The sequence below is a fragment of the Esox lucius genome, chromosome 16 (genome assembly GCF_011004845.1).
Source record: "Esox lucius isolate fEsoLuc1 chromosome 16, fEsoLuc1.pri, whole genome shotgun sequence".
Lineage (NCBI taxonomy): Eukaryota > Metazoa > Chordata > Actinopteri > Esociformes > Esocidae > Esox > Esox lucius.
In genome coordinates, this window is record NC_047584.1 from 9,930,762 (window position 1) to 9,948,304 (window position 17,543).

The following is a 17,543-nucleotide window of genomic DNA, read 5'->3' on the forward strand; positions in this document are numbered from 1 at the left end:
TATATATATACAGGTGCTGGTCATATAATTAGAATATCATCAAAAAGTTGCTTTATTTCAGTAATTCCATTCAAAAAGTGAAACTTGTATAATATATACATTCATTCCACACAGACTGATATATTTCAAGTGTTTATTTATTTTAATTTTGATGATTATAACTGACAACTACTGTGAAAATGTTCAATATTTAAGACGCCTGGTGCCACACTCTAATCAGCTAATTAACTCAAAACACCTGCAAAGGCCTTTAAATGGTCTCTCAGTCTAGTTCTGTAGGCTACACAATCATGGGGTAGACTGCTGACTTGACAGCTGTCCAAAAGACGACCATTGACACCTTGCACAAGGAGGGCAAGACACACAAGGTCATTGCTAAAGAGGCTGGCTGTTCACAGAGGTCTGTGTCCAAGCACATTAATAGAGAGGAAAAGGGAAGAAAAAGATGTGGTAGAAAAAAGTTTACAAGCAATAGGGATAACCGCACCCTGGAAAGGATTGTGAAACAAAACCCATTCAAAATGTGGGGGAGATTAACAAAGAGTGGATTGCAGCTGGAGTCAGTGCTTCAAGAACCATCACGCACAGACGTATGCAAGACATGGGTTTCAGCTGTAGCATTCCTTGTGTCAAGCCACTCTTGAACAAGACACAGCGTCAGAAGCGTCTCGCCTGGGCTAAAGACAAAAAGGACTGGACTGTTGCTGAGTGGTCCAAAGTTATGTCCTCTGATGTAAGTACATTTTGCATTACCTTTGGAAATCAAGGTCCAAGAGTCTGGAGGAAGAGAGGAGAGGCACAGAATCCTCGTTGCTTGAAGTCCAGTGTAAAGTTTCCACAGTCAGGGATGGTTTGGGGTGCCATGTCACCTGCTGGGGTTGGTACACTGTGTTTTCTGAGATCCAAGGTCAACGCAGCCGTCTACCAGTAAGTTTTAGAGCACTTCATGCTTCCTGCTGCTGACCAACTTTATGGAGATGCAGATTTCATTTTCCAACAGGACTTGGCACCTGCACACAGTGCAAAAGCTACCAGTACCTGGTTTAAGGACCATGGTATCCCTGTTCTTAATTGGCTAGCAAATTAGCCTGACCTTAACCCTATAGAAAATCTATGGGGTATTGTTAAGAGGAAGATGCGATTCGCCAGACCCAACAATGCAGAAGAGCTGAAGGCCACTATCAGAGCAACCTGGGCTCTCATAACACCTGAGCAGTGCCACAGACTGATCGACTCCATGCCACGCCGCATTGCTGCAGTAATTCAGGCAAAAGGAGCCCCAACTAAGTATTGAATGCTGTACATGTTCATACTTTTCATGTTCATACTTTTTAGTTGGCCAACATTTCTAAAAATCCTTTTTTTGTATTGGACTTAAATAATATTCTAATTTTCTGAGATACTGAATTTGGGATTTTCATTAGTTGTCAGTTATAATCATCTCAATTAAAAGGAATAAACATTTGAAATATATTAGTCTGTGTGCAATTAATGAATATAATATACCAGTTTCACTTTTTGAATGGAATTACTGACATAAATCAACTTTTTGATGATATTCTAATTATATGACCAGCACCTATGTATGTATGTATATATATATATATATATATATTATTGTGTAGGTCCCCCTTTTGCCGCCAAAAATGGATGATTTACTCCACTAAACCTCTGAAGGTGTGCTGTGGTAACTGGCACCAAGATGTTAGCAGCAGATCCTTAAAGTCCTGTAAGTTGCGAGGTGGGTCCTCCATTGATCGGACCTGTTTGTCCAGCAAATTCCACAGATTCTTGATTGGATTGAGATCTGGGGGATTTGGAGGCTAAGTCAACACCTTGAACTTGTTGTGTTCCTCAAACCATTTTTGCTTTGTGGCAGGGCACATTATCCTGCTGAATGAGACCAATGCCATTAGGGAATACTGTTCCCATGAAAGGGTGCACATTGTCTGCAACAATGCTTAGGTAGGTGGTACTTGTCAAATCCATATGAATTACAGGACCCAATGTTTCCCAGCAGAACATTGCCCAAAGCATCACACTGCCTCTGCCGGTTCGCCTTCTTCCCATAGTGCATTCTGGTGCCATGTGTTCTCCAGGTAAGGGACGCACACACACCTGGCCATCCACGTGATGTAAAAAGAAACGTGATTCATCAGACCAGGCCAATTTCTTCCATTGCGCTGTGGTCCAGTTCTGATGCTCACATGCCCATTGTAGGCTCTTTCAGCAGTGGGACAGGGGTCAGCATGAGCACCCTGACTGGTCTGCGGCTTTGCAGCCCCATACACAAGAAACTGCGACGCACTGTGTGTTCTGACACTTTTCTATCAGTACAAGCATTCACATTTTCAGCAGTTTGAGCTACAGTAGTCTATTGGATCGGACCACACGGACCAGCCTTCGCTCCCCACGTGCATCAATGAGCCTTGACCCTTGACCCTGTCACCGGTTCAACGCTTTTCCTTCTTTGGACACATTTTGATAGGTACTGACCAATGCAGACTGGGGACACCCCACAAGGGCTGCAGTTTTGGCGATGCTTTGACCCAGTCATCTAGCCATCACAATTTGGCCCTTGTCAAACTCGCTCAGATCCTTGTCCATTTTTCATGCTTCTTACACATCAACTTTGAGGACAGAATTTTCACTTGCTGCCTAATATATCCCACCCACTGATAAGTGCCATGATAACAAGATTTTCAGTGTTATTCACTTCACCTGTCAGTGGTCATAGTGTTATGGCTGATCGTTGTTGGTGAGTAAAGTACAGTGTAGTATAGTGATTAAATCTTAATTATAGTAAATTTGTAGAACAATACATAAACTGGGGGATATTGAAATGTTCTTATTCAAGATAAACCACAATGAATTACACATCGATAAGTATGATTTTTCGGGTAACCATTTTTATTGGCATCTAGTTATAAGGCTTTTATAAAGGATTTCCAAATAGTATTCCTTTTAACACTAATTAACCCCTTTTTTTCTCCCTGATTTTGCGATAATACTTTTGAGGTTAAGGCCCTGCTTCATCCCCAGCTGGACTCGGGACTGTCAGTTTTGAGATGTCCTCTGATGAACATTCAATGCCATCCCTCTGCTCGTGCAACATGGAAGTCTACACCGGAATCCTTTGGTGCCAGAAGGAATGTATTTTTTGGCCTTATTCCTCTGTTGAGCTCTGATTTACCTTGTCCCCACAAAAAGTCACTAGAACGCGATGATGCAAGGCAACCATATTAAATCAACCAACCCCCCAAACCCAGATGGTGGTGCCCAATTGCACTGCCCTCTGGAGGATCCACAAGCAGGTTTCAAAGTTTGTCTTAACTGGAAAACAAGCTTATGCAAGAAACTGGTATACCACATGATATCCAAAGGCGGCAGCCGGCAATCCAAGAGCTCTGCAAAGGCCACAGAGCCACAAAGGGAGCACTCTGTGGGCAAATATGTGCAGCCGGCCTCAAAACTCCAAACAGTTGTGAAGGGCCGGCTGAGATGCAGCTCTAGAATCGTTGACCCGGCTATGGGGCAGGGCAGGACATCCAAGGCACTAGCTCTCCTCCTTCGGCAGCTGAAGAACTTAAATATGGACAGTGATCAGGAAAACAGGTAAGGGCAACAACGACTGCTGATGTAATGATTTAGGTTTTTAACAATGGACAGTGTTATGGAAAGAACAACCACATATCGTAGGGGTTATTACAACTAATCTGTACAATGTGAATTCTTTATAGTATGAACTTATTTACATTGCTCTGATATTGGTCCTGTGGAATCTGAGCATTAACAAATACAATGTGAATGTACGTTTCATTGGAAGTGAATGTGCCTAGATAAGGAGAACAACAGAAACCTCTCTGTTTAGATGATCTCTCTAAACCACAGGAATGTTTACATTGACCATTTGGCATGGGGGTTACTGTCTTGGAAACGTAGACTTTGCTAGGTAGACACACTCTTCAATGTATATATCAGCTTGTAAGACACTCTTCAATGTATATAACAGTGAGAAAAGAAGAGAATAGACTATCAAATGCTGCAATAAATAATTGAATTACTCTCTCCTGGGTATTCGATAATTATTTCAACCACTATACGAAACAGCTGATTTCCAAACAGTCCTAAAGATTTCGCTATTATGTTGATCCTTAACGTTTCACTATTATGTTGGTAACGAGAAGATTTCGACCATGTGTATTACGTCTGGGTACATTCCATTCTGAATGCATTGTGACTATAAAAAAAATATCTTAAAGCAATTACATTTAAGGTTAGGTTTAGTTTAGGCATCACAGTAATGATGTTAGGTTTAAGATTAAGGTTAGGGTCAATGTGACAAAAACAAAACAATCCTGTCTTGACTATGTCCCCCTCAAACAACTTTTGCCTCTTGATGGAATCAAACTTGCAACCGTTGTGTGAAGATTGGATGTGTTTCCACCTGCCAAAGCCAGATTGCAATGATAACAGCCCTGAACATGCGTTGATATTGAACATAATCATATTTTTAAAAATATTTCAACATAATTCCTAGGAAACTGGGCAAGCAAAGAAAAAAATTTACTTAATGAATTATTTTAGTTAAACTTAAAAACAACATGATGAAAATCTTTTTACAGGCATGCTTAGAAACTACTATGGGGTTTGAGATGGAGACACCAAGGTGCATGGTAGGTTCCGGGGGGACACCGAGGCGTTCCCAGGCCAGCCGGGAGACATAGTCCCTCCAGCGTGTCCTAGGTCTTCCCCGGGGTCTCCTCCCGGTGGGACGGGACCGGAACACCTTCCCAGGAAGGCGTTCCGGAGGCATCCGAAACAGATGCCCAAGCCACCTCAGCTGACCCCTCTCGATGTGGAGGAGCAGCGGTTCTACTCTGAGCTCCTCCCGGGTGACCGAGCTTCTCACCCTATCTCTAAGGGATCACCCAGCCACCCTGCGGAGAAAGCTCATTTCGACCGCCTGTATCCGGGATCTTGTCCTTTCGGTCATGACCCAAAGCTCATGACCATAGGTGAGAGTAGGAACGTAGATTGACCGGTAAATCGACCGATACATCAACCGCATTACTGCAGAAGCTGCACCGATCCGTCTGTCAATCTCCCGTTCCTTCCTTCCCTCACTCGTGAACAGGACCCCTAGATACTTAAACTCCTCCACTTGAGGCAGGCACTCTCCACCAACCTGAAGTGGGCAAGCCACCCTTTTCCGATTAAGGACCATGGCCTCGGATTTGGAGGTACTGATTTTCATCCCCACCGCTTCACACTCGGCTGCAAACCGTCCAAGTGCATGCTGAAGGTCCTGGCTTGAAGGGGCCAACACGACAACATCATCCGCAAAGAGCAGAGACGAAATCGTGTGGTCCCCAAACCTGAAACCCTCCGGCCCCTGGCTGCGCCTAGAAATTCTGTCCATAAAAATTACGAACAGAACCGGTGACAAAGGGCAGCCCTGCCGGAGTCCAACATGCACAGGGAACAAGTCTGACTTACTGCCGGCAATGCGGACCAAGCTCCTGATTCGGTCGTACAGGGACCTGACAGCCCTTAGCAAGGGACCCAGGACCCCATATTCCCGAAGCACCCTCCACAGGATGCCGCGAGGGACACAGTCGAATGCCTTCTCCAAATCCATAAAACACATGTGGATTGGTTGGGCAAACTCCCATGAACCCTCCATCACCCTGTAGAGGGTATAGAGCTGGTCCAGTGTTCCACGGCCTGGACGAAAACCACACTGTTCCTCCTGAATCCGAGGTTCTACTATCGGCCGTATTCTCCTCTCCAGAACCCTGGCATAGACTTTCCCGGGGAGGCTGAGAAGTGTGATCCCCCTATAGTTGGAACACACCCTCCGGTCCCCCTTCTTAAAAAGAGGGACCACCACCCCGGTCTGCCATCCCAGAGGCACTGTCCCCGACTGCCACGCAATGTTGCACAGGCGTGTCAGCCAAGACAGCCCCACAACATCCAGAGACTTGAGGTACTCAGGGCGGATCTCATCCACCCCCGGTGCCTTGCCACCGAGGAGTTTCTTAACCACCTCTGTAACTTCAGCCCGGGTGATGGACGAGTCCACCTCTGAGCCCTCATCCTCTGCTTCCTCAATGGAAGACGTGACGGCGGGATTGAGGAGATCCTCGAAGTACTCCTTCCACCGCCCGACGACATCCCCAGTTGAGGTCAACAGCTGCCCACCTCTACTGTAAACAGCGTTGGTAGGGCACTGTTTCCCTCTCCTGAGGCGCCGGATGGTTTGCCAGGATCTCTTCGAGGCCAGCCAATAGTCCTTCTCCATGGCCTCACCGAACTCCTCCCAGGCCCGAGTTTTTGCCTCCACAACCACCCGGGCTGCAGTCCGCTTGGCCTGTCGGTACCCGTCAGCTGCCTCAGGAGTCCCACAAGCCAACCAGGCCTGATAGGACTCCTTCTTCAGCTTGACGGCATCCCTTACTTCCGGTGTCCACCACCGGGTTCGGGGATTGCCGCCTCGACAGGCACCGAAGACCTTACGGCCACAGCTCCGAGCGGCCGCTTCGACAATGGCGGTGGAGAACATGGTCCACTCGGACTCAATATCTCCAGCCTCCCTCGGGATCCAGTCGAAGCTCTGCCGGAGGTGGGAGTTAAAGATCTCTCTGACAGGAGACTCGGCCAGACTTTCCCAGCAGACCCTTACAGTACGCTTGGGCCTGCCGAGTCTGTCCAGCTTCCTCCCCCGCCATCGGATCCAACTCACCACCAGGTGGTGATCAGTTGACAGCTCCGCCCCTCTCTTCACCCGAGTGTCCAAGACATACGGCCGCAGGTCAGATGAAACGACAACAAAGTCGATCATCGACCTGCGGCCTAGGGTGTCCTGGTGCCACGTGCACTGATGGACACCCTTATGCTCCAAGAACTGAACACCGCTTGGGTTCAGATCAGGGGGGCCGTTCCTCCCAATCACGCCCCTCCAGGTGTCACTGTCGTTGCCCACGTGGGTGTTGAAGTCCCCCAGTAGAACGATAGAGTCCCCAGTCGGAGCACTTTCCAGCACCCCTCCCAGAGACTCCAAGAAGGTTGGGTACTCTGCACTGCCGTTCGGCCCGTAGGCACAAACAACAGTGAGAGACCTATCCCCGACCCGTAGGCGCAGGGAAACGACCCTCTCGTTCACCGGGGTAAACTCCAACACATGGCGGCAGAGCTGGGGAGCTATAAGCAAACCCACACCAGCCCGCCGCCTCTCACCATGGGCAACTCCAGAGTGGTGAAGAGTCCATCCTCTCTCAAGGAGTGTGGTTCCAGAGCCCAAGCCGTGCGTAGAGGTGATCCCGACTATCTCTAGTCGGAACCTCTCAACCTCACGCACGATCTCAGGCTCCTTCCCCGCCAGCGAGGTGACGTTCCACGTCCCTAGAGCTAGTTTCCGTGTCCAGGGATCGGGTTGTCTAGGCCCCCGCCTTCGACTGCCGCCCGATCCTCTATGCACCGGCCCCTTATGGTCCCTCCTGTGGGTGGTGAGCCCACGGGAGGGCGGCCCCATGTCGCTCGTTCGGGCTGGGCCCGGCCGGGCCCCATGGGGAAAGGCCCGGCCACCAGGCGCTCGCGAACGAGCCCCAACCCCGGGCCTGGCTCCAGGGTGGGGCCCCGGCTGCGCCATGCCGGGCGACGTCACAGGACACATATTATTTTTCATCATTAAGGGGTTTTTGAACCGCTCTTAGTCTGACCCGTCGCCTAGGACCTGTTTGCCTTGGGAGACCCTACCAGGGGCATATAGCCCCAGACAACATAGCTCCTAGGGTCACTCGGGTACTCAAACCCCTCCACCACGTTAAGGTGGCAGTTCAAGGAGGGGTTTTACAATGGTAAAATGATTTGGGTAAAAAGAATGACCTCAATTGGGAGTTTTGAGAAGGCAGATAAATAGTATTAAATAATAAATAGAGATGCAATTTCCATATGCAGTAAAAGTTAGCATACCCCTACATTTACCATAACTGATGCCTTCAGAAGAAAGATTATTCAAAAGTTCTTGATGCCCATGTCCCTGGGAGGGCATTAATGTCCACTGAAAATTGAATTACGGTACATTATTTAAGTTGGACGAATCATCTACAAATGGAAAACAATTGACATGTTCTCCCACCAAATTCAGGCCAACAGCGTGCCCTTGAATGGTTGATGAAAGTCTCTAAGAACCCCAGGGTAATATCAAGGGATCTACAGGCCTCTCTTGCCACAATCAATGTTTATAACTATGGAAAAATGTCACTGCAGATGTTTATCTAAAATGCATGATTTCCTTACAAAGCATTTTGCATTTATTAAAATACTGCTTTACTGGTTATTAATATAATCTAATATTAATAAACTAATATACTGGTTTAGTCATGAATATAAAAACTTCCACATTTAAAACATTTCAGTACATTAAATCATTTCTGAGGCTTCTTGTGTTAATATGGGTAGATATTGTACCACTGAATTTTTATGTAAATGGCCTCGGTGGGTATAAATGAAGACAACTAATTTGGTTTGGGAAAGAAAAAGGCCTCCCTACCCAGATGGATTATCCTAATCAGAAGGATGAATCTGCTTTTGAACAAGATAAGCAACACACCAGAAAAGCTACACTGGCCGCTAATAACACTGTAATAACCTAAGCCGTGGTGCTGGCTATTTGTATTGTAACTGTATGTATAAACAGTGTTCTGTTTGCAACATGAATCAATTGCTCGCAATCTCTATACAGAATACTACCATTAATAAGCTAACAGGAAAATGTTTGAACCTCCCAATAACCAAGCAAAATGGATCTGTCTGGCTTATTTGTCTTTCTTCAGTGAGTGCATAAAGCTATATGTCTGTTAGGCAAACGAGGAGCCAGAGCTTACTCTGAGGCTAATACATAAAAAACAATGTGACAGTGGGGGTAATGGAGCTAGGCCTGTTGTCTCTATTCATTCAGGTTGCATTGCATTTCCAAGCAGAAGAGAAGTTGAACTACCACTGATGCCACGGCACTGCTTCTCCACATCTTACCCCCCTGCATGCTCTTCTGGACTAGACCTTAATCCCAGTGTGGGAGGAATTGAAGTTAATCTTGTGTCTTATCATGTTGACACAGATATGATGTGACAGAACACAGAATGAGGGGGGTGGAGAGAAGTGGAGAGAAAGGACGGACATAGTGAAGTAAAGAATGACCCTAAGACACCCACAAAAACAGTTCTACTGTCATAGGAAACCAAATGAAAATTAAGTAAATATTATTTGCCATCAATCTACACACAAGGATGTTTCATGTTTTTTCAAACCCTTTTTTCAGTACTTGAAAAGCCTCTGGCAGCGATCACAGCCTTCTTCTGGGGTATGCCTCTGCCAACTTTGCATACCTGGATTTGCCCAGTTTCTCCCATTCTTCTTTGCAAATCTTTTCAAACTCAGTGGACTGCAATTTTCAGGTCTCCCCATAGATGTTCAGTGGGGTTTAGGTCAGAACTTTGGCTAGGCCACTCAAGGACATTCAGAGACTTGTACCGAAGCCACTCCAGTGTGTTCTTGGCTGTGTGCTTTAGGTTGAAGTCATGCTGAAGGAAGAATCTTTACCTTCAGTCTGTGGTCCTTTGCACTCTGGATCTGGATTAATCAAGTTCTAGAGACATTTCAAGGACGATCAAATTCAAAGTCAATTTTTGTTATAAAGCCCATTTAAAAACAACTTATGTCGACCAAAGTGCAGTACAGTCAAAGCATATAGCCAACTAAACATATTTATTGGACATGACAAACATAAACAGAACTTCCTCCCCATCAGACTCGAATGCTAAAGAAAAAAAGATAGATCTTACGGTGGGATTTAAAAATGTTGCTACTAGTAGAGGACCCAATATATAAAGGTAGGCTGTTCCACAACTTTGGAGCAGCAACAGAAAAGGCATGATTCTCCTTTAAACTTCAAATGTGACTGTGGAACGCACAAAAGCAGTTTGTTGGATGACCTAAGGGTCCTTGAGGAAGAGTGCTGGCTAAGGAGGTCTGACATATAGGAGGGTGCTGATCCATGTAGGGCATTAAAAACAAAATAAAAGAACCTTAAAATCAATCCTATATTTAACAGGTAGCCAGTGGAGAGAGGCCAGTACAGGAGTGATGCTTTTTCTCTTTTTTGTACCAAAAACCTAGCAGCTGCATTTTGAACAAGCTGAAGCCGGGACAAGGTAGACTAACAGACTGACAGGTTGGTGGGTGTCCCGTTGGTTGATGCAATGTGTGGGTGGATTGATTTCCTGCCTGTTGGGCCCTGTCCAGGGCCTCCCCCAGATAGGGCCACAGTGTCGCCGGACCCCCCTGTCTCAGTCCCAAGGTCTTACGCTGCTATATTATTGTGCTGGGGGAGTAGGGTCAGTTCTCCTTCTCCACTATAAATCCTTGTTGACATTTTCAGAATTTTCCCAGTCTCCTCCCGTTTTGAACTTAGGAGGGCATGAGGTCCTGGCCCACATTTTCTTCCCAAATGTTGGCATTCTTAGGGAGTTTTTCCTAGCCAATGAAATTCAACACTACTGTTGTTTGCTCCTTGGGGTTTAAGGCCAGGTGTTTTGTAAAAGCACTTTGTGACATCTGTTGATGTAAAAAGGGCTTTATAAATACATTTGATTGCAAAGAGTTAGAATAGTCCAGACGGGAGGAAATGAACGCATGAATAACTGTCTCTAAATCCTTAAAAGAAAGAATGGATTTCAATTTGGCTATGGCCCGGACTTGGAAAAAGCTGCCTCTGACAACAGCATTTACTTATTTATCAAAATTAAGATCTGAATAAAAAATTATACCAAGATTTTTTGCATAGCTCTGTACATTGTTGGATATGGGCCCTAAGTTATTAATAATAACCTTGGTGGAATCTGTGGGGCCAAATACAATAACTTCTGTTTATGTATTATTTAATTTAAGAAAGTTTTTAGCTAGCCAGAATTTAACATTTGTAAGACAATCAGATAGTGATTTCAGGGATTTAATTTCTTAAATTTTCAGGAGATGGTACAAATGAGTGTCAGCATAGCAATGGTAAGAGATGTTATATTTCTGAAAGATGGAACCCAAGGGAAGCATATTTAATGAGAATAAGATAGGGCCTATGACAGAACCTTGAGGTACCCCACAGGTGATTGATGCAGAAGAGGAGAAGTTCCCAAAATTTACAGAAAATGTTCTGTCTCTCAAATATGAAGTAGCTTTAGAGGAGTACCCTGAATGCCAACTTTTGTTTATGACGGTCTAGAAGGATGGAATGATCAATCGTGTCAAAAGCAGCACTAAGATCAAGAAGAATTAAAGTAGCACAGTTTCCATTGTCCCAAAACAACAATAAATAATTTAACACCTTAACAAGAGCTGATTCAGTGCTATGGCGTGCCCTAAAACCTGACTGGAATTTATCCAGAATATGATTTTCATTTAAAAAGGAGGAAAGCTGGAAACAAATGACTTTCTTTAGAACGTTTGATAGGAATGGCAATTTTGAAATGGGATGGAAATTATTAAGGACGGTTAAATCAAGATTATGTTTTTTAATAATGGTTGGACCACTGAATGTTTAAAACATGACGGGACAGTGCCATTGATGAGGCAGCTATTTATTATGGACAATATACTGGGACCAATAGTGTCCAATACTCCAATACGTTTAAAAAGGCATAAGGGAACTGTGTCCTTGGGGCAGGGAGTAGGCTTCATGTGTGAGACTATGTCAATCACATGTGAAAGAGATACAGGTTCAAACAGGTTAAAAAGAGCAGAACATGTGGCTAATTCAGAGGGGTCGTGATCTTATGGCATCTATTTTGCCATTGAAGAAAGACAGCAAGTCTTCACAAGTCTCAGAAATCGCTTCAGGAAAAGCAGTAGCAACCGGATGTAAAGCCTTGTTTATCACACTAAACAAGACTTTATGATTATTAGAGTTGTTAGAGATAATATCAGATAAATATTTGGCTTTTACTTTTTAACAAAGAGTTGATCTTGAATTAAACAATCTCTCAGAATTTCATATGACACTTGCAACTTGTCCTTTTTCCATTTCCTCTCTGCTTTTCTGTACTCTTGTCTGAGAGTATGGGTAACATTATTTAGCCAGGGCTGAGTTCTAGCTCAGCCCTGGCTAAATAAAAGGAGCCAGGGCTGAGCTCTCTGCTTTTTAAAAGGAGCAAAAGAATCCAGGATGTCAGAGCAAGTGGAATTAAACATAGTGACTAAGCATTCGGTGCTCAGGGTCGAGGGTGCCTCAATACTGTTGATGAGGAGAGAAGCCATGTAAGCATCTGAAAAGAGTTTGGCAGGGGAAGGGTTAAAAGAGACAGCGAAATTCCCTGTAGGTTTGCATTTAGGGAGTAGGCATGGAAGGGTGGCATTAAAAACAACAGGTTTATGATCAGACAAACAAATATCATCTATCTCAACATTGCAAATAGGAAAACCAAATGACAAAACAAGATCTAGTGTATGGCCAAGCTGGTGAGTAGATTTCATAACTGAGTGAGATTAAATAACTCAACAAGTTGTAGCTGGACAGCAAACATGAATATTGAAATAATTAATCTGAAGATTATCAGAAGGTACAATAAAAGATAGGAAGTCTGAGAAATCTTGTCTAAAATCCTTATCATATTTAGGAGGTCTATATACATTCGCACATAGCATTGTTCTGGACAGTTCCACCTTGATCAGCTGTACATCAAAACTTTGGTATGTTTCAACTGACACAGTGCGACACTTAAAACGATAAAAAAAAAAACTGCTAATCCTCCACCACGACCAGCGATTCTAAAAAAATCACAGTCACTGGGAGAAAGTTCACAAAGAGGACTTAACTCACAGACGTTAAGCCATGTCTCAGTAACAAACAACAAATCTAATTCACAAGATGAAAATAAATCATTCAGAATACAAGTGTTGTTTGAAATAGACCTTGCATTTACCAAGGCCATTTTAACAGAGATGTGTTTGGCCACATGGCATGTAACAGGATCGCCAGGATTCTTTGGAATGGGACTGTAGCCCAATGAACGTAAATTACAGTGGTTGATTCCTCTCTTACGAACGTGAGGTCTAACCGGCAGGTACAGCGCTGTTTGTGCTGGATCTGGAAGAATAGGTACGAGGCAGGTACGTCTCAGAGAGATGAATGGATTGTGGCAGGGACGATCTCCAGGAAACACTGAACCACTTTGCCAAGAGGTCTGTTTTAATCCTGGCCTTATACGCCTCCTTGTTTACCCCGTTTTCTGCGGCGTTTCCTCTTGTGACAGGTGCAGTAGGGGAGCTGGAACAGACTTGCTGGTAAACCAGAGAGAGAGAGCTTCTGTCCACCTGAACTCCGACTGCACAGATCAGCAGCGGCGGACTGAATATCGAGGAGAGCTTGGCGTTCATATACTATGAGCGAGGAGGCCACTTGGGCAGACATGTAGACAAACAACACAAACGTACAGAGAAATTGAATTTGACGGCTTCGCCATAACTGGCGCCATCTTGAACGTCAGTCAGGAGCTAATCCAGAGGCAAATCCTGGTGTTAAAGGACACAGAATGCAAAGTTTGAACACACTTATCCATTCAAGGGAAGTGGTAAATGACCCCAAACATTTGACTGGTACTGTAAAAAAAAGGAGGAGCAGGAGAACGGCGTAATACTTAGTGTATCTTTTAATAATTGTGAAATACAAATGGCGAAGCGCAACACTGCTCTTTTAAACAGTGAGACAATAATACACAAAGACAGGGGAAGCAGAGGGAACATATATACTGGGGGGACTGATGAGGATGAGAATCAGGTGCGCTAAACAAGACACAGGTGAAATGCATAATGAGATGGACGGTGGTGTCAGAAGGCCGGTGACGACGAACGCTGGAGCCTGTCTGCTGCAGGGGGAGTTGAGGCAGCAGAGGGTGCAGTTGTCACAGACCGTTTTCAAATTCAGATGTAGCTTTGCTCAATCAAATCAATCAAACATATTTTTTTTTGAGAAAAAACAATTCTCAACTTCTGAGAAACAGCAGTATTTACAAACACCCAGCCTAAAACCCCAAAGAGCAAGCAACAACAGGGTTGATACACAGTGGCTAGGAAAAACTCCCTAATAGGGTCGAAACTAAGGAAGAAACTCAGAGAGGAACCAGGCTATGTGGGGTGGCCAGTTCTCTTCTGGCTGTGCTAAGTGAACATTTTAAGAGTACAAATAGTATGCATGTGGGCTGTGTCCAGAATCTGTAAAACATAATCCAAGTCAGCTGCAAGGACAGGGACAATCAGGTGGAGTGGCAGCTGGAATCGCAAGGTATTGTTAGCAATTTGATCTGCAACACAACCAGGAGGGTTTTGGACAGGGACAACAATGAATCTTTTGGGCCTCGTAGTCCCGAGGTGCAGTCAACGGGCTCATGTTCTCCTAAGTTTCAAAGGAACAGGACACAAGGAAAGTTATACACCCTACTCCCTTACTCTCCCTGTCATTTTATCATAAGTATGTTGACCTTGATGAAGCAAGGTGTGGTAGATCATGTTAGGCCTGTTGCATATCAGACTAAAGAAAATGCTAGTATGAGCATCCTCACGTTCTGAGAAGTTTTTACAGTATTCCATGGGAATTAATCTACTTTTAATGACAAGAAGAATAAGCAGGTTGTCTCCAAATGGATGGAGAGTAGTGGGTTCCAAGTAGACAGTAGAGGCACTGTAGTGAGCCATGGCTGTCTGCAAGTCCCGCTGGAGTTCTCAATAGAGAACAACTCAAGATCAAATGCTCTATTCTCACCAGTAGCTGTAAAACCCTGGCTGTTCTCCAGGAAATGTTCAGACATTAAAATGTTGGAATGGGCTTCTGTAGGGAAGTTGTCTCTAAGCTGAGAGCTTTAAACTTCACACATATGCTTCCCAGTAATGTTAATGCATTTTGTGCAAGTTGACTAACACTAAGCATGACGAAAATGCAGCTTTGCGAAAAGGTACAATGTTGATTGTTTTTGTGATGTCAAATAAGTGCTTTTCAGCATGCTCCATTATAATAAACTACTGATGGTCATGAAAAAATGAATATATTTAAAGAAAATTAATTCCTTGATTCAAATATTTTGTAATGATTTTAAGTGGAATAAAATTTTGAACTGACCAAACACTGTTCAAACTGTTCAAACTTTGATTCAGAAACAATAGTCTGTATAAGATTGGTTGATTCATTCAATACATTATGTTTACTCAAAATCTTCCTGAATTATGTCACCCAGCATATTGTTTAGTGCAGCACAATTTCTGAATTTTGCACCAGGTTCACTTGTCATTACCCTGACATCCATATACAGATGAAAGGAACATAGTGCGATGTCAACCAAATGATGCCAGTCCACATGATGCGATAGCAACCAATTACTTCACTGTTTTGCTTGAGTAGTAATGACTACAATTCTGAACATAAGTTTTCTGAAAGATGATTTCTGAACAGTCGATAATGCAGGTAGTTCAAGGGTATGGAATATTAAACATCAAATTTCTGTGCACTCATGTCTAAAATGTCATTTTAACTACCAGTACATTGGTCGACTAAGAGCATTACTCTAAAAGAAATAACATACTTTTTCTGATGATCTACTTCTGCAAGCTGTTTCATTTTAAAGTAAAATTCACCTGTATACTCATGTAAATTCAGTGATTTATTGCCATCTGCCCACCTCTTCTCTCACAAAGTGAATTAATGTTCAAAAGCTATTGGCTACACATCTATGAATGTCAAAATAGCAAAGTTGGGTTTAAGTAGCTACCAGTTTAAATAAAAGGAAACTGAAAAGCATACATTCTCATGCTTAATATATGTACATAAGATTTGCAAACAATGTGCTTGTACAAAAACATTTTTGGTTATAGATGTATGATTTGGCAACCATTAGTGCCAAATGTTCTTATGGTTTCCCTATCCGCAGAGTTGTCAACGGCCCATTTGGCCGCAGTACATGCAATGTACTGTAAGAGCAGGTTTTTGGTAGTTGTTTTTTCCCTTAATATATGACCCTGCCTTATCGTCTTCCATCAGGAACAAACAATATGAACGGCAGTACATGTAGCCATTATAGTTTTTCACTCATGGAACCTGTTCTTTCCACAAAAACAAAAATTATCACATTTGCTTTGCTTGGTACGATACCAGATTTGGGTCCTGCTCTAGAATGCACTATGAACTATGATTGGAAAAAACAGACGAGCCATCAAATATTATTGGTCAAAAAGACGACACCGGTACTGCACCACACTGAGGGGGCAGAACCGCCACAAACACATTTTAATGTGAGAACAAGTAAAAATCAAAGCGGGAACAGTGCAAAAATGACAAGCAAATGTTTTAATACCATCCATCCATCCATCTTCTTCCGCTTATCCGGGGCCGGGTCGCGGGGGCAGCAGTCTAAGCAGGGATGCCCAGACTTCCCTCTCCCCAGACACTTCCTCTAGCTCTTCCGGGGGGACACCGAGGCGTTCCCAGGCCAGCCGGGAGACGTAGTCCCTCCAACGTGTCCTAGGTCTTCCCCGGGGTCTCCTCCCGGTGGGACGGGACCGGAACACCTTCCCAGGAAGGCGTTCCGGAGGCATCCGAAAAAGATGCCCAAGCCACCTCAGCTGACCCCTCTCGATGTGGAGGAGCAGCGGCTCTACTCTGAGCTCCTCCCGGGTGACCAAGCTTCTCACCCTATCTCTAAGGGATCACCCAGCCACCCTGCGGAGAAAGCTCATTTCGGCCGCCTGTATCCGGGATCTTGTCCTTTCGGTCATGACCCAAAGCTCATGACCATAGGTGAGAGTAGGAACGTAGATTGACTGGTAAATCGAGAGCTTCGCCTTGCGGCTCAGCTCTTTCTTCACCACGACAGGCCGATACATCGACTGCATTACTGCAGAAGCTGCACCAATCCGTCTGTCAATCTCCCGTTCCATCCTTCCCTCACTCGTGAACAAGACCCCTAGATACTTAAACTCCTCCACTTGAGGCAGGCACTCTCCACCAACCTGAAGTGGGCAAGCCACCCTTTTCCGACTGAGCCACCCTTTGCCAGACCTTACAAATTCCCACAGAGCAACTCTTGCGGTAAGCCTTCCCAGAATCGTGGCAGCTGTTACAGCTGCAAAGGGCTGGGCCAACTCCATATAATGACAATGATTTCTGAATGGGATGTCCAATCAGGTTCACATAAGTGTGACGGATGGGTGTCCACATACTTTTGGTCATATAGTGTATATATACACATAAAATAAGCAAACATTTAATTTCAGAACTACAATTCAAATAGCTAGACGGTTAGCTCAGTTTAGCGTATAAGCAAGGTATAACCTACCTTTTGTATGCCAAGCTGTCCTGACCAGATTTCTTCTATTCTTTGACACAGGGACATCAAAGCCAAGCCACTTCCCAGGATAAGGGTGTTCTTGTGTAGGTCTCTTGTCCACGAAATGAAAACTGCAGACAAAAGGTCACTTTGGTGGAGTCTTTAAATTTAGTGGCTTGA